This window comes from Dreissena polymorpha, chromosome 7 (genome assembly GCF_020536995.1).
Source record: "Dreissena polymorpha isolate Duluth1 chromosome 7, UMN_Dpol_1.0, whole genome shotgun sequence".
Taxonomy (NCBI): Eukaryota; Metazoa; Mollusca; class Bivalvia; order Myida; family Dreissenidae; genus Dreissena; species Dreissena polymorpha.
In genome coordinates this window covers 54,347,014-54,359,414 of record NC_068361.1, presented here as the reverse complement: position 1 = coordinate 54,359,414, position 12,401 = coordinate 54,347,014, and the positions used below count along the sequence as shown (strand labels likewise).

Below are 12,401 nucleotides of genomic sequence, written 5' to 3'. Positions count from 1 at the left end.
CTGCAGTTAGGATGTTTTATGAATATACACATATCATCATTCAGTTTGAAACAAAAAAATCAAGTCAATATATTTGAAACCATATTACATTATAATATCTATCGGTTTTAGATAATTATCAGCTGAGCGACATCTGGGATCTCTATTCCAACAATGAAACAAGTGAATTTTAAATGAAGCTGTGGATTGGATTGCAATATGAAACGACTGGAAAGACAGTGACACTGTGTGCAAAACAAAATGAGCTTTTTTTTCGGCATAGATGTTTTACCAAGCTTTTCACCTTAGCTGACCTTTAAATCAATTTGAATATAAAATTTCCCGCTGGCTGGCGATAAACTTTTTGAATTAGAAAACGTGCAATCTTCAAACAGTTTTCACATTTACATTAACATGTTATTCAACTGACTTTCTATTTTTGGGAAGTATAAGGTATGAAAAGGATACCACAGTGCGTATTGCAATGATTTTAACTTGGTCCTTGTATATACAGTCTTTTTGTTTTTCATTTAAGAAAACGAACATGAAAATCAATTCATATTATTTCATACTCCCATTTTCTAATAACCGAAACAAAAACAAAATATGAAAACAAAATTAAATTGTTGTACTATATTATTATACAGCAAAACAAGAACACAGTTCATATTTTGTTTTAATTTTCATATAACGAAAACCAATTATTAAAACTTGAAACTGATTGTTTGGTTCCGTTTACCATTCTTGGTTTGATATTACGGTCAACGAAAATTGAAAAACGAGTGGTGCTGTGCAAAGATCTATAAATAAACTTGTTTGTTTATTGGCATTTTCTCTGTGCTGCTGTCTAGGGGAGGTAACTGATAAGTGGCCTTTTGTGCATATTTTTTCCCCTTACATAAGAATAAATCACTAATTTCCATCAGCATGGCTTCTTATGTGCTTTTTTTCGGGGAGAAAGACACGCCCTAAGGGAAGAAGAGGTGAATATGTTCAGTTGTTTTTCCAGGTATTGTATTTTCCCAAATAGAAAGGATCACATTCTTGACATCTAAATTATTTCCCAACTTACCGGTATTTCATGTCAATCCAGCCGAATAGATAGGGCTATAATAAGTCTCTTATCACACTTCTTGTTCTTTGCCCCTTTGCTATGTAAATTCAGAACTGATTTTACAAAAAACTCATTTTAGTCCTATATTCATTTTAAGAGCTGTAATACCCCTTCCCCTGAGTCCCATATTCCTACTAGTATTACCCCTTACACCCTCTTGACGTTTTAAGCAGCAAAATAATCGGCAGCGGATGCTAAAATGTGCCCTATGTTTTACTTTTAACGTCACCTTACATAATAGCATGTTTAGGTTGTATTAGTACTGCCAATATTGAAAGAAAGAAAGGACAAAAGGAGAATAAATAAAACAATTGTTTAAATCTTATGGCATTGTAAAGTGCAAGGTGTTTAATATATAATTTCCAATTTGTTCTATAAGAACAAATAGCTGTGACATTTAACAACTGAACGGTGATATGTTAAGTGATTTTAGCTATAAAACAAGAGTTGTAACCAAACACCTTATATGAAACCGTTTTGCGCATTAACATAAAGTTTAAAAATATTTAAAAATGTGACTATTTAAAGCGAGATTTTGTCAGATATTTATGAATTTATGTAAAATGTGTAAAAAAATTATTATACATATATTTCAATATAAATCTAAATATAAGTTAAGAAGAACATGGGTCGAAAAAATGCGAAATAAGCCCGATATTTTTTTCTAAATTGAAAATGTCTGTACAGTCGAATTCGCCAGCATGTATGTCATGCATGTACAATGTGAATCTAAATTTAGTTATAGTGCAGATTCGTTCATACAACACAAAGACACAATTTAGTTTTATGGATCATTTTAATTTCCTGCAACGATATCTATTCATACGACACACGAACACTAACTCCATTTTATAACAAGAGCTTGTCACAGTAGTGCCAAATCCCCGCCGAAATGTGTTTGCTTGTATGACAACATTTGTTTTAGAGAGTAGAATAATATTTGTAAAACAAATAAAGGGAGATAATTCAAAAACTATGGCTGAAAGAGTTATGGTTCATGTTCACTGCAATCCTCCTAGTTGCCATGTGTTTATATTTCTAGTTTCAAGTAAATCCCTTCAGTTGATTTAGAGTTATGCTCTGGACAAAAATTTACTTTGTAATTAAAAAACTTTGTAATTAAAAAAGGGAGATAATTCAAAAACTAAGGTAGATAGTGTAATGGTTCTTTGTCACTGCACTTTTCCTACTTGCCATCTGTTTAGATTTAAAGTTTCAAGTAAATCCCTTCAGTAGATTTAGAGTTATGCTCCGGACAAAAAATTACTTTGAAATTAAATAAAGGGAGATAATTCAAACAATAAGGTAGATAGAGTTATGGTTCTTAGTCACTGCACTTCTCCTACTTGTCATCTGTTTATATTTCAAGTTTCAAGTAAATCCCTTCATTAGATTTAGAGCTATGCTCCGGACAAAAACTTACTTTGAAATAATATAAAAGGGGAGATAATTCAAAAACTAAGGTAGATAGACTTATGGTTCTTAGTCACTGCACTTCTCCTTCTTGCCATCTGTTTATATTTTAAGTTTCAAGTTAATCCCTTCAGTAGATTTAGAGTTATGCTCCGGACAAAAATTTACTTTAAAATTGTATAAAAGGGGAGATAATTTAAAAACTAAGGTAGATAAAGTTATGGTTCTTGGTCACTGCACTTCTCCTAGTTGCCATCTGTTTATGTTTCAAGTTTCAAGTAAATCCCTTTAGTAGATTTAGAGTTATGCTCCGGACAAAAATTTACTTTAAAGTTATATAAAAGGGGAGATAATTCAAAAACTAAGGTAGATAACGTTATGGTTCTTGGTCACTGCACTTCTCCTAGTTGCCATCTGTTTATATTCTAAGTTTAAAGTAAATCCATAGAATAGATTTGGAGTTATGCTCCGGACAAAGTTTCGGACGGACAGACGGACAGAACCAATTACTATATCCCCTCTGAATTTATTTTTAGCGGGGATAACAAGAGCACCGTCTTGCAGGTGCAGATCGCTCCTCTTTTTTTTTTTTAAGTGAAGGGTCCTATCTCAATACTTCAATCACAAAGGAGGGAGGGGTGGGGTGGAGAGGAGTATATAGTTTGGGGGTGTGGTCATTTATTACATTATCTTCCAAAAATAAGAAAAACAAGGGACAAAATTGTCACAAAACCAGGTTTTCATTGTGAAAAAAAAATCTGATAAAGGGAGAAAACTCAAACTGAACTTTTGAAATGAACAAACAAAATTAACCCCCTTTGTAAGTTTGTTTTTAAAAAAAAAATCTATTTTGAGTCGTGGCGACCTTGACATTGGAGATATTGACGTGATTCTTTCGTGCGACACACCGTCCCATGATGGTGAACAAAATTAATGTGCCAAATGATTTTAAAATCTCACAATGAATGACATAGTTATGGCCAGGACAAGCTCATTTATGGCCATTTTTGACCTTTGATCTCAAAGTGTGACCTTGACCTTGGAGATATCGACGTAATTATTTCGCGCGACACACCGTCCAATGATGGTGAACAAATGTGCCATATGATTTTAAAATCTGACAATGAACGACATAGTTATGGCCCGGACAAGCTTGTTCCGCCAGCCCGCCCGCATTCGCCAATCTAATAACCAGTTTTTTCCTTCGGAAAACCTGGTTAAAAAAGCAAACCAAATATTTATTTTTTTTGGGGGGGGGGGATTCTAGGGTGGGATGGTTGGACGGTACTTCAAAAATAAAATAATAAATAATTGTGATTTTTAACCATGTTTCACAAAAAAAAAATTTGGGTGGGGGAGGGGGTCGGGGCGGGGGTATAGTGTGAGGGTGTGGTCATTTATTAGATGATCTTTAAAAAAAAAAAAAAAAAAATTTAGGAGGGTGGCGTGGGGGGTTTGGGTGAAGTCTATTGTGGTATGTTAGGTAAGAGTTGTTTTGTCAAAGTATCAATCAAATCTGATCATAAATAAAGAAGTTATGGCAACTTTAGCAAAATTTAATAATTTGACCTTGAGAGTCAAAATCATTCAAAGGTCAAGGTAAAATTCAACTTGCCAGGTACAGTACCCTCATGATAGCATAAAAGTATTTGAAGTTTGAAAGCAATAGCCTTGATACTTTAGAAGTAAAGTGGATCTAAACACACAATTTAACCATATATTCAAAGTAACTAAGTAAAAAAAGGGCCATAATTTCGTCAAAATGACAACCAGAGTTATGCAACTTGTCCTGTACTGTCCCCTTATGATAGTTTGCGAGTGTTCCAAGTATGAAAGCAATATCTATGATACTTTAGGAGTAAAGTGGACCAAAACACAAAACTTAACCAAATTTTTAGCTCCGCTGTTTTCGGAGAAAACCCGAGCTATTGTCATAGCCAGCTCCTCGTCTGCCGTCCGCCATAGGCGTCGTGCTAAAACCTTAACATTGGCCATAACTTTTTAAATATTGAAGATAGCAACTTGATATTTGGCATGCATGTGTATCTCATGGAGCTGCACATTTTGAGTGGTAAAATTTCAAGGTGAACATCATCCTTTAAGGTCTAGGGTCGAAAAAACAAAGTCAAGGGAAGTAATAAGCTTTAAATGGACATAGTTATCTGACTTGCCCATGTTTATATTTTTGTTAAATAAATCAAAGCGGCGCAGTAGGCGGCATTGTGTTTCTGACCAACACATTATGGTAAAAGTTGAACGTTAAGGTCATCCTTCAAGGTCTACGGTAAAAAATACACATTTAAGGGAAGTAATAAGCTTTAATATTGAACATAGCCACTTTATATATTTGGCATGCATGTGTATCTCATGGAGCTGCACATTTGGTGAATCTACAGTCACAGTAGTGGCTTTAAGTTATTTGCTACTAAAAATAGAGATTTGTAAGAGACAATTATTTTCAAGGGAAGTAATTTATATAATTATAAATCTCATATTATATATTTCCTTACCAAGAATTGAAGTTCTTTTCACAGTTATTGTACAGATTTATTATTTTGATTATTTATAACTCAAATGATTGATTTGTCAAAGTTTTTTTTTTAAATTATATAATTATCATTTCTTTCATGTACTTGGTTGTTAATAGTGGTGTTCATTACATACCTGTGGGCTTATGTCCATAGATACATGATGAACTCTGGCTATGATCTCTTTGATAAACTACAGGCCTTGGTTGTCAGTGATGTCAGACTTGGTCATTTTTTACTGTCTACCCTCGGTTGGATTGGACAAATTCCAAGGGAAGTAATAAGCTTTAAAGGGAGATGATTTCTATACCTGCTAAATGATAAATAGAAATTTTATTTCAAAGTGGCGCAGTAGGGGGGATTGTGTTCTTGTCGAAGACATCTCTTGTTGGGTCACTAGGTCAAAGGTCAAGGTCACTGTGACCCCTAAAAAAAGAAGAAAAATTCTGACAAGCTTTCGCAGCATTCTGACAAGCTTTCGCAGCAGAGCATGGCACCCGTTATGCGGTGCTCTTGTCAATTTTCTAAGTATAAAGGGCCCATAATTCTGTCAAAATGCCAGTCAGAGTTTCATAACTTTACCTGCACAGTCCCCTTATGATAGTTAGTAAGTGTTGCAAGTATGAAAGCAATAGCTTTGATAATTTAGGAATAAAGTGGACCTAAACACAAAACTTTACCAAATTTTCATGTTTCTAAGTATAAAAAGGGCACATAATTCTGTCAAAATGCCAGTTAGAGTTTCATAACTTTGCCTGCACAGTCCCCTTATGATAGTTAGTAAGTGTTGCAAGTATGAATGCAATAGCTTTGATACTTAAGGAATAAAATGGACCTAAACACAAAACTTAACCAAATTTTCAATTTTCTAAGTATACAAAGGGCACATAATTCTGTTAAAATGCACGCCAGAGTTATCTTACTTTGCCTGCCTAGTCCCCTCATGATAGTAAATAAGTGTACAAAGTTTGAATGCAATAGCGTTGATAATTTATGAAAAAAGTGGACCTAAACACAAAACTTAACCGGACGCTAACGCCTACGCCAAGGTGATGACAATAGCTCATAATTTTTTTCAAAAAATAGATGAGCTTATAAAAAGACAAATGCTTAGGTTATTGTAGGAAAATATGTACGAAATATCTTCGTCACAATCGGCTCGGGGGGGGGGCTTATTTGTATTTGCTGCATTTTATGAAATTCGTCTTCAATGTATAATTTTTCTTGCCTATTTTGTGTTATTGTAAATTTTTTTTATCAATATATTACAATTTAACACATATAAAAATTGTTTAATCATGCTTTAATGACTAATTAAGACTAATTAAACAACATATTTAATGTTTTGGGAAGAGCACCCAATATTTTACCCCACTGTATAAGCAAGCACTTTTAAAGAGGTAACTTAACAGACGCGTGATAGTGTATTCCACTCTCTATATCCCACTTTACTTGTTGATCAGCAGTAGTTTTTTTTTCCCTTACCTATTAATAGCCTCAGATATTGAATGACCTGTGCAGCGCAAAAATACAACGTGATTAAGACGCAGCAAATAGTGGACTATTTTAATCAGTCACAAACATTCTCTTCCGCGACAGGTATAATTTAAAAATTGTTTATTGATTTTTTTACTTTATACCTCTGGCATAAATGATACAACTCTCTGTCGGCCCATGATGCAGCGGTTATCAGGTTTTGGATCTCTAACAAATCCGGCTTGGAAAACGTGGTATAAATATAGAATATTATGTGAGTTTTGGATAAAGATCAAGTTTATCATGCGAGGCTTATAACCGAGGTAGCGCGAGACTCCAAAACATTATATTCTATTTATCCTATTATTGCCTCCCTATTTTCCATTAATAATGATCAAATATCGCATTTTTTTACGATTTTGTTTTTCCGTATTGGACAAAAACAGATTTTCCAATTTTTTGAAAAACCCAAATCTGGTCTTACAAGAGATGTGTTGATGTGTTTGTCAGAAACACAATGCCCCCTACTGCCCTGCTTTGATTTATTTTATTTTTTTATCATTTGGCAGATACAAATAATGTTTACAGGGGAAGTAATAATTTTTAAAGGGATATGATAAAAATATTACTTCCCTTGTGAGAATGAACTGATCCTGCCAAATGATAAATAGAAATTATCTCCCTTTAAAGCTTGTTTTTTCCCTTGGATTTGTTTTTTTGACATTTGACCTTGAAGGATGACCTTGACCTTTCATCACTCAAAATGTGCAGCTCCGTGAGATACACATGTATGTCAAATACCAAGTTGATATCTTCAATATTGCAAAAGTTATGGCCAACGTTAAAGTTTTCGGACGGATGAATGGACAGACAGACGGACGGAAAGACGGACGGACAGACAGACTGACGGACAGTTCAACTGCTATATGCCATCCTACCGGGGGCATAAAAATAGCGATAGTATAAAGCTCAAGTTTATACGATCGTCGTTATACTATTGACTTTCATCTGGTATTGGATAAACATTAGTCATTCTAAAAATGATGCAGGTTAGCAAAATTGTAGGCTTACTATAAACTGTATCCACTTTGTCATTTATTCAAGCATACAACTTTTTTAAGTACAGACATGAAAAGATTAGTGCCTCTGGTTTTTTATGTTAAAAAAGAAATATCATTAAAAAAGATATTCAGGGCATATCCTGATTTTTTAATAAAGGGAGAATATAAACATTTGTAAATGATTTAATTGAAAACAAAGGTTAAATTGTTGCTGTTGTTATTTTCACTTGTTAGTTGCATACACAGCATGAAATGTTTGTTATGAAGTGAACATGTATTCAAACATCAATATTGTTCGTAGATAAAAAGTGTACTATGTTCAATCACTTATATGTGTCCTCACATTATAAATTTTCTGTCCACTGTATCAAGTCACACTTTTAGTGCCAAATCATGCAAGAATGTGTCTTATGGCGTAGGTGTCCAGCGTAGTACAAGTCTGGGCACATATGTTGTAAGACCAATTTTTGCATGATGCAAGTCTTTAACAATCTCATTGTGTCTTGTAAAGGGAACATCTTAGACCAAGTGCGATATTTGTTGACAGAAAATTGAAGTCAGACTGTGTTATTAATAGCACATTGGTAAAAATCTGTAGCCTTTTCTCCATTTAATGATTTCCAGACAAGTTGACCGTCAACATCATGAAAGATAAATGATTTCCCTCTTATCATGTTACTTTTCTATTTCGGTACTTTTTCTCACAATGCATTTCTTGTTATGTGATATTTTTTAAGTAATACTGAGTTATCGACATACATTGTTTATGGATAGTTCATTTTGTCATTGATGGGATGATTTACTCACCAAGAACTAACTCCGAAAATCTGTGACATGGCATTAAATGCGTTACTATACCAGGATCAAAATGTGTGCCTATTTGTTGTATGAACATGCCGAGAGTAGTACGGATTTCTCTACACTGAACAGTGTTACATCCTATAAGCTGTACAAAGACGCAGTAATTTGGCCCATGTTTTGGTGGATTTCTCTAAATTCAGCCAATTATAAAATTTAGATGTTTTCATTCGGGTAAACGGGCAGGAAATTTCCCCAACTATTGAGAAAGATCATTAAAAGTGAAAAACTATCTGAGTTAAACACCCAAAAAACAATATATGACTAATTTAATATTGACACATGGAGATGGGTTCCCTCTATTCTTCACTTGAACTCAAGTACCAGCATGCCCATTAAATCTTATCAGTTCAGGTTTTAATATCAGGCGCAAATAATGACTATTTATCAAAGAAATCCGATTTATTGACAAGTACATGCCTTATCATCTGGTATAATCAAACCTCATAAATAATGCTGTTAAGTTTTAATATAAACAGTCCTCGCTTTTAAAACGCCTACACCACCATAAAATGTGCAAGCATTATACAAAAGGAACATATATAGTGAAAAATACTCCAACCAAATAGCCAAATAAGCACTTCATACCCAACATTCACAAGTGCATGCCAGTCAGCATCATGTAAAGAAACATGTCCAGCCCTGGTTGTTAAGAAATTTTGTAATTATTTAACATACACCATGTTCATTTTTGACCTTTGACCTATACAAAAGACTTTGACATTATTGCAAGGAAAACAGAAACTGCACATTACATGCCTTCTTTACATAGTGAGCCTTTGTGATAAATCATGTTTAAATTGCATAATTAAGTATTCAGATGTTGTATTTAAAAACTACTTCTTAATTCGAATGTAGGACATTTGCCCCTTCAGACATCTGCCCCTTCATGAAATCAGGACTAAACAGACATCTGCCCCTTCACTCAAATTCTCAAGGTGGACATCTGCCCCTTCACTCAAATTCCCAAGGTGGACATTTGCCCCTTCACTCAATTTCTCAAGGTGGACATTTGCCCCTTCGGACATTTGCCCCTCGATTGCATTAATAATAAACATTGTTTTTTTATCATTATCTTTATTAACTAATTTTCAAACATGCATGCACATAATAAACACAGGAGATTTCGACGCTTGCAGCATATCCAATGAATCAGTCTCTAGGAGGAGTTCTTCTTTGTATACATGAACTCAGGACTAAACAGACATCTGCCCCTTCACTCAAATTCTCAAGGTGGACATTTGCCCCCTCACTCAGATTCTCAAGGTGGACATCTGCCCCTTCACTCAAATTCTCAAGGTGGACATCTGCCCCTTCATTCAAATTCTCAAGGTGGACATTTGCCCCTTCATTCAGATTCTCAAAGTGGACATCAGCCCCTTCATTCAAATTCTCAAGGTGGACATCTGCCCCTTAACTCAAATTCTCAAGGTGGACATCTGCCCCTTCACTCAGATTCTCAAGGTGGACATCTGCCCCTTCACTCAAATTCTCAAGGTGGACATCTGCCCCTTCACTCAAATTCTCAAGGTGGACATCTGCCCCTTGACTCAAATTCTCAAGGTGGACATTTGCCCCTTCATTCAGATTCTCAAAGTGGACATCAGCCCCTTCATTCAGATTCTCAAGGTGGACATCTGCCCCTTCATTCAAATTCTCAAGGTGGACATCTGCCCCTTCATTCAGATTCTCAAGGTGGACATCTGCCCCTTGACTCAAATTCTCAAGGTGGACATCTGCCCCTTCACTCAGATTCTCAAGGTGGACATTTGCCCCTTCATTCAAATTCTCAAGGTGGACATCTGCCCCTTCATTCAAATTATCAAGGTGGACATTTGCCCCTTAACTCAAATTCTCAAGGTGGACATCTGCCCCTTCACTCAAATTCTCAAGGTGGACATTTGCCCCTTGACTCAAATTCTCAAGAAGGACATCAGCCCCTTGACTCAAATTCTCAAGGTGGACATCAGCCCCTTCACTCAAATTCTCAAGGTGGACATTTGCCCCTTGACTCAAATTCTCAAGGTGGACATCAGCCCCTTCACTCAAATTCTCAAGGTGGACATTGGCCCCTTCATTCAAATTCTCAAGGTGGACATTTGCCCCTTGACTCAAATTCTCAAGGTGGACATCAGCCCCTTCACTCAAATTCTCAAGGTGGACATCAGCCCCTTGACTCAAATTCTCAAGGTGGACATCAGCCCCTTCACTCAAATTCTCAAGGTGGACATTGGCCCCTTCACTCAAATTCTCAAGGTGGACATCTGCCCCTTCATTCAAATTCTCAAGGTGGACATCTGCCCCTTCATTCAGATTCTCAAGGTGGACATCAGCCCCTTCACTCAAATTCTCAAGGTGGACATTTGCCCCTTGACTCAAATTCTCAAGGTGGACATCAGCCCCTTCATTCAGATTCTCAAGATGGACATCTGCCCCTTCACTCAGATTCTCAAGGTGGACATCAGCCCCTTCACTCAAATTCTCAAGGTGGACATCTGCCCCTTCACTCAAATTCTCAAGGTGGACATTTGCCCCTTCACTCAAATTCTCAAGGTGGACATCTGCCCCTTCACTCAAATTCTCAAGGTGGACATTTGCCCCTTCATTCAGATTCTCAAGGTGGACATCTGCCCCTTCATTCAGATTCTCAAGGTGGACATCTGCCCCTTCATTCAGATTCTCAAGGTGGACATTTGCCCCTTCATTCAGATTCTCAAAGTGGACATCTGCCCCTTCATTCAGATTCTCAAGGTGGACATCTGCCCCTTCATTCAGATTCTCAAGGTGGACATTTGCCCCTTCATTCAAATTCTCAAGGTGGACATTTGCCCCTTCATTCAGATTCTCAAGGTGGACATCAGCCCCTTCACTCAAATTCTCAAGGTGGACATTTGCCCCTTCATTCAGATTCTCAAGGTGGACATCTGCCCCTTCACTCAGATTCTCAAGGTGGACATCTGCCCCTTCACTCAAATTCTCAAGGTGGACATCTGCCCCTTCATTCAGATTCTCAAAGTGGACATCTGCCCCTTCATTCAGATTCTCAAGGTGGACATCTGCCCCTTCATTCAGATTCTCAAGGTGGACATTTGCCCCTTCATTCAAATTCTCAAAGTGGACATTTGCCCCTTCATTCAGATTCTCAAGGTGGACATTGGCCCCTTCACTCAATATCTCAAGGTGGACATCTGCCCCTTCACTCAGATTCTCAAGGTGGACATCAGCCCCTTCACTCAAATTCTCAAGGTGGACATCTGCCCCTTCACTCAAATTCTCAAGGTGGACATTTGCCCCTTCACTCAAATTCTCAAGGTGGACATCTGCCCCTTCACTCAAATTCTCAAGGTGGACATTTGCCCCTTCATTCAGATTCTCAAGGTGGACATTTGCCCCTTCATTCAGATTCTCAAGGTGGACATCTGCCCCTTCACTCATATTCTCAAGGTGGACATTTGCCCCTTCATTCAGATTCTCAAGGTGGACATTTGCCCCTTCATTCAGATTCTCAAGGTGGACATCTGCCCCTTCACTCATATTCTCAAGGTGGACATTTGCCCCTTCACTCAAATTCTCAAGGTGGACATCTGCCCCTTCACTCAAATTCTCAAGGTGGACATTTGCCCCTTCATTCAAATTCTCAAGGTGGACATTTGCCCCTTCATTCAGATTCTCAAGGTGGACATCTGCCCCTTCACTCAAATTCTCAAGGTGGACATCTGCCCCTTCACTCAAATTCTCAAGGTGGACATCTGCCCCTTGACTCCAATTCTCAAGGTGGACATCAGCCCCTTCACTCAAATTCTCAAGGTGGACATCTGCCCCTTCACTCAATTTCTCAAGGTGGACACCAGCCCCTTCACTCAAATTCTCAAGGTGGACATTTGCCCCTTCACTCAGATTCTCAAGGTGGACATTAGCCCCTTCACTCAAATTCTCAAGGTGGACATCTGCCCCTTCACTCAAATTCTCAAG

The 12,401-nt window shown here is 37.0% G+C and overlaps 2 protein-coding genes across 5 annotated transcripts in view; one reads left to right on the top strand and one right to left on the bottom strand.

The window, feature by feature from the left end:
• Nucleotides 1-12,401, top strand: part of LOC127838333 (uncharacterized) — an 86,109-nt gene that overhangs the window by 29,929 nt on the left and 43,779 nt on the right. Inside the window, exon 1 of one of the 2 annotated variants that reach the window (XM_052366036.1) lies at nucleotides 6,615-6,633. The exons of the other annotated variant lie outside the window; for it this stretch is intronic. The gene's annotated coding sequence lies outside the window, so the exon portion shown is untranslated. Of the gene's footprint in view, nucleotides 1-6,614; nucleotides 6,634-12,401 lie in introns of those variants that run through there. 2 annotated transcript variants of the gene reach the window in all.
• Nucleotides 1-12,401, bottom strand: part of LOC127838324 (uncharacterized) — a 66,935-nt gene that overhangs the window by 49,806 nt on the left and 4,728 nt on the right. The gene's annotated exons all lie outside the window — the stretch shown is intronic.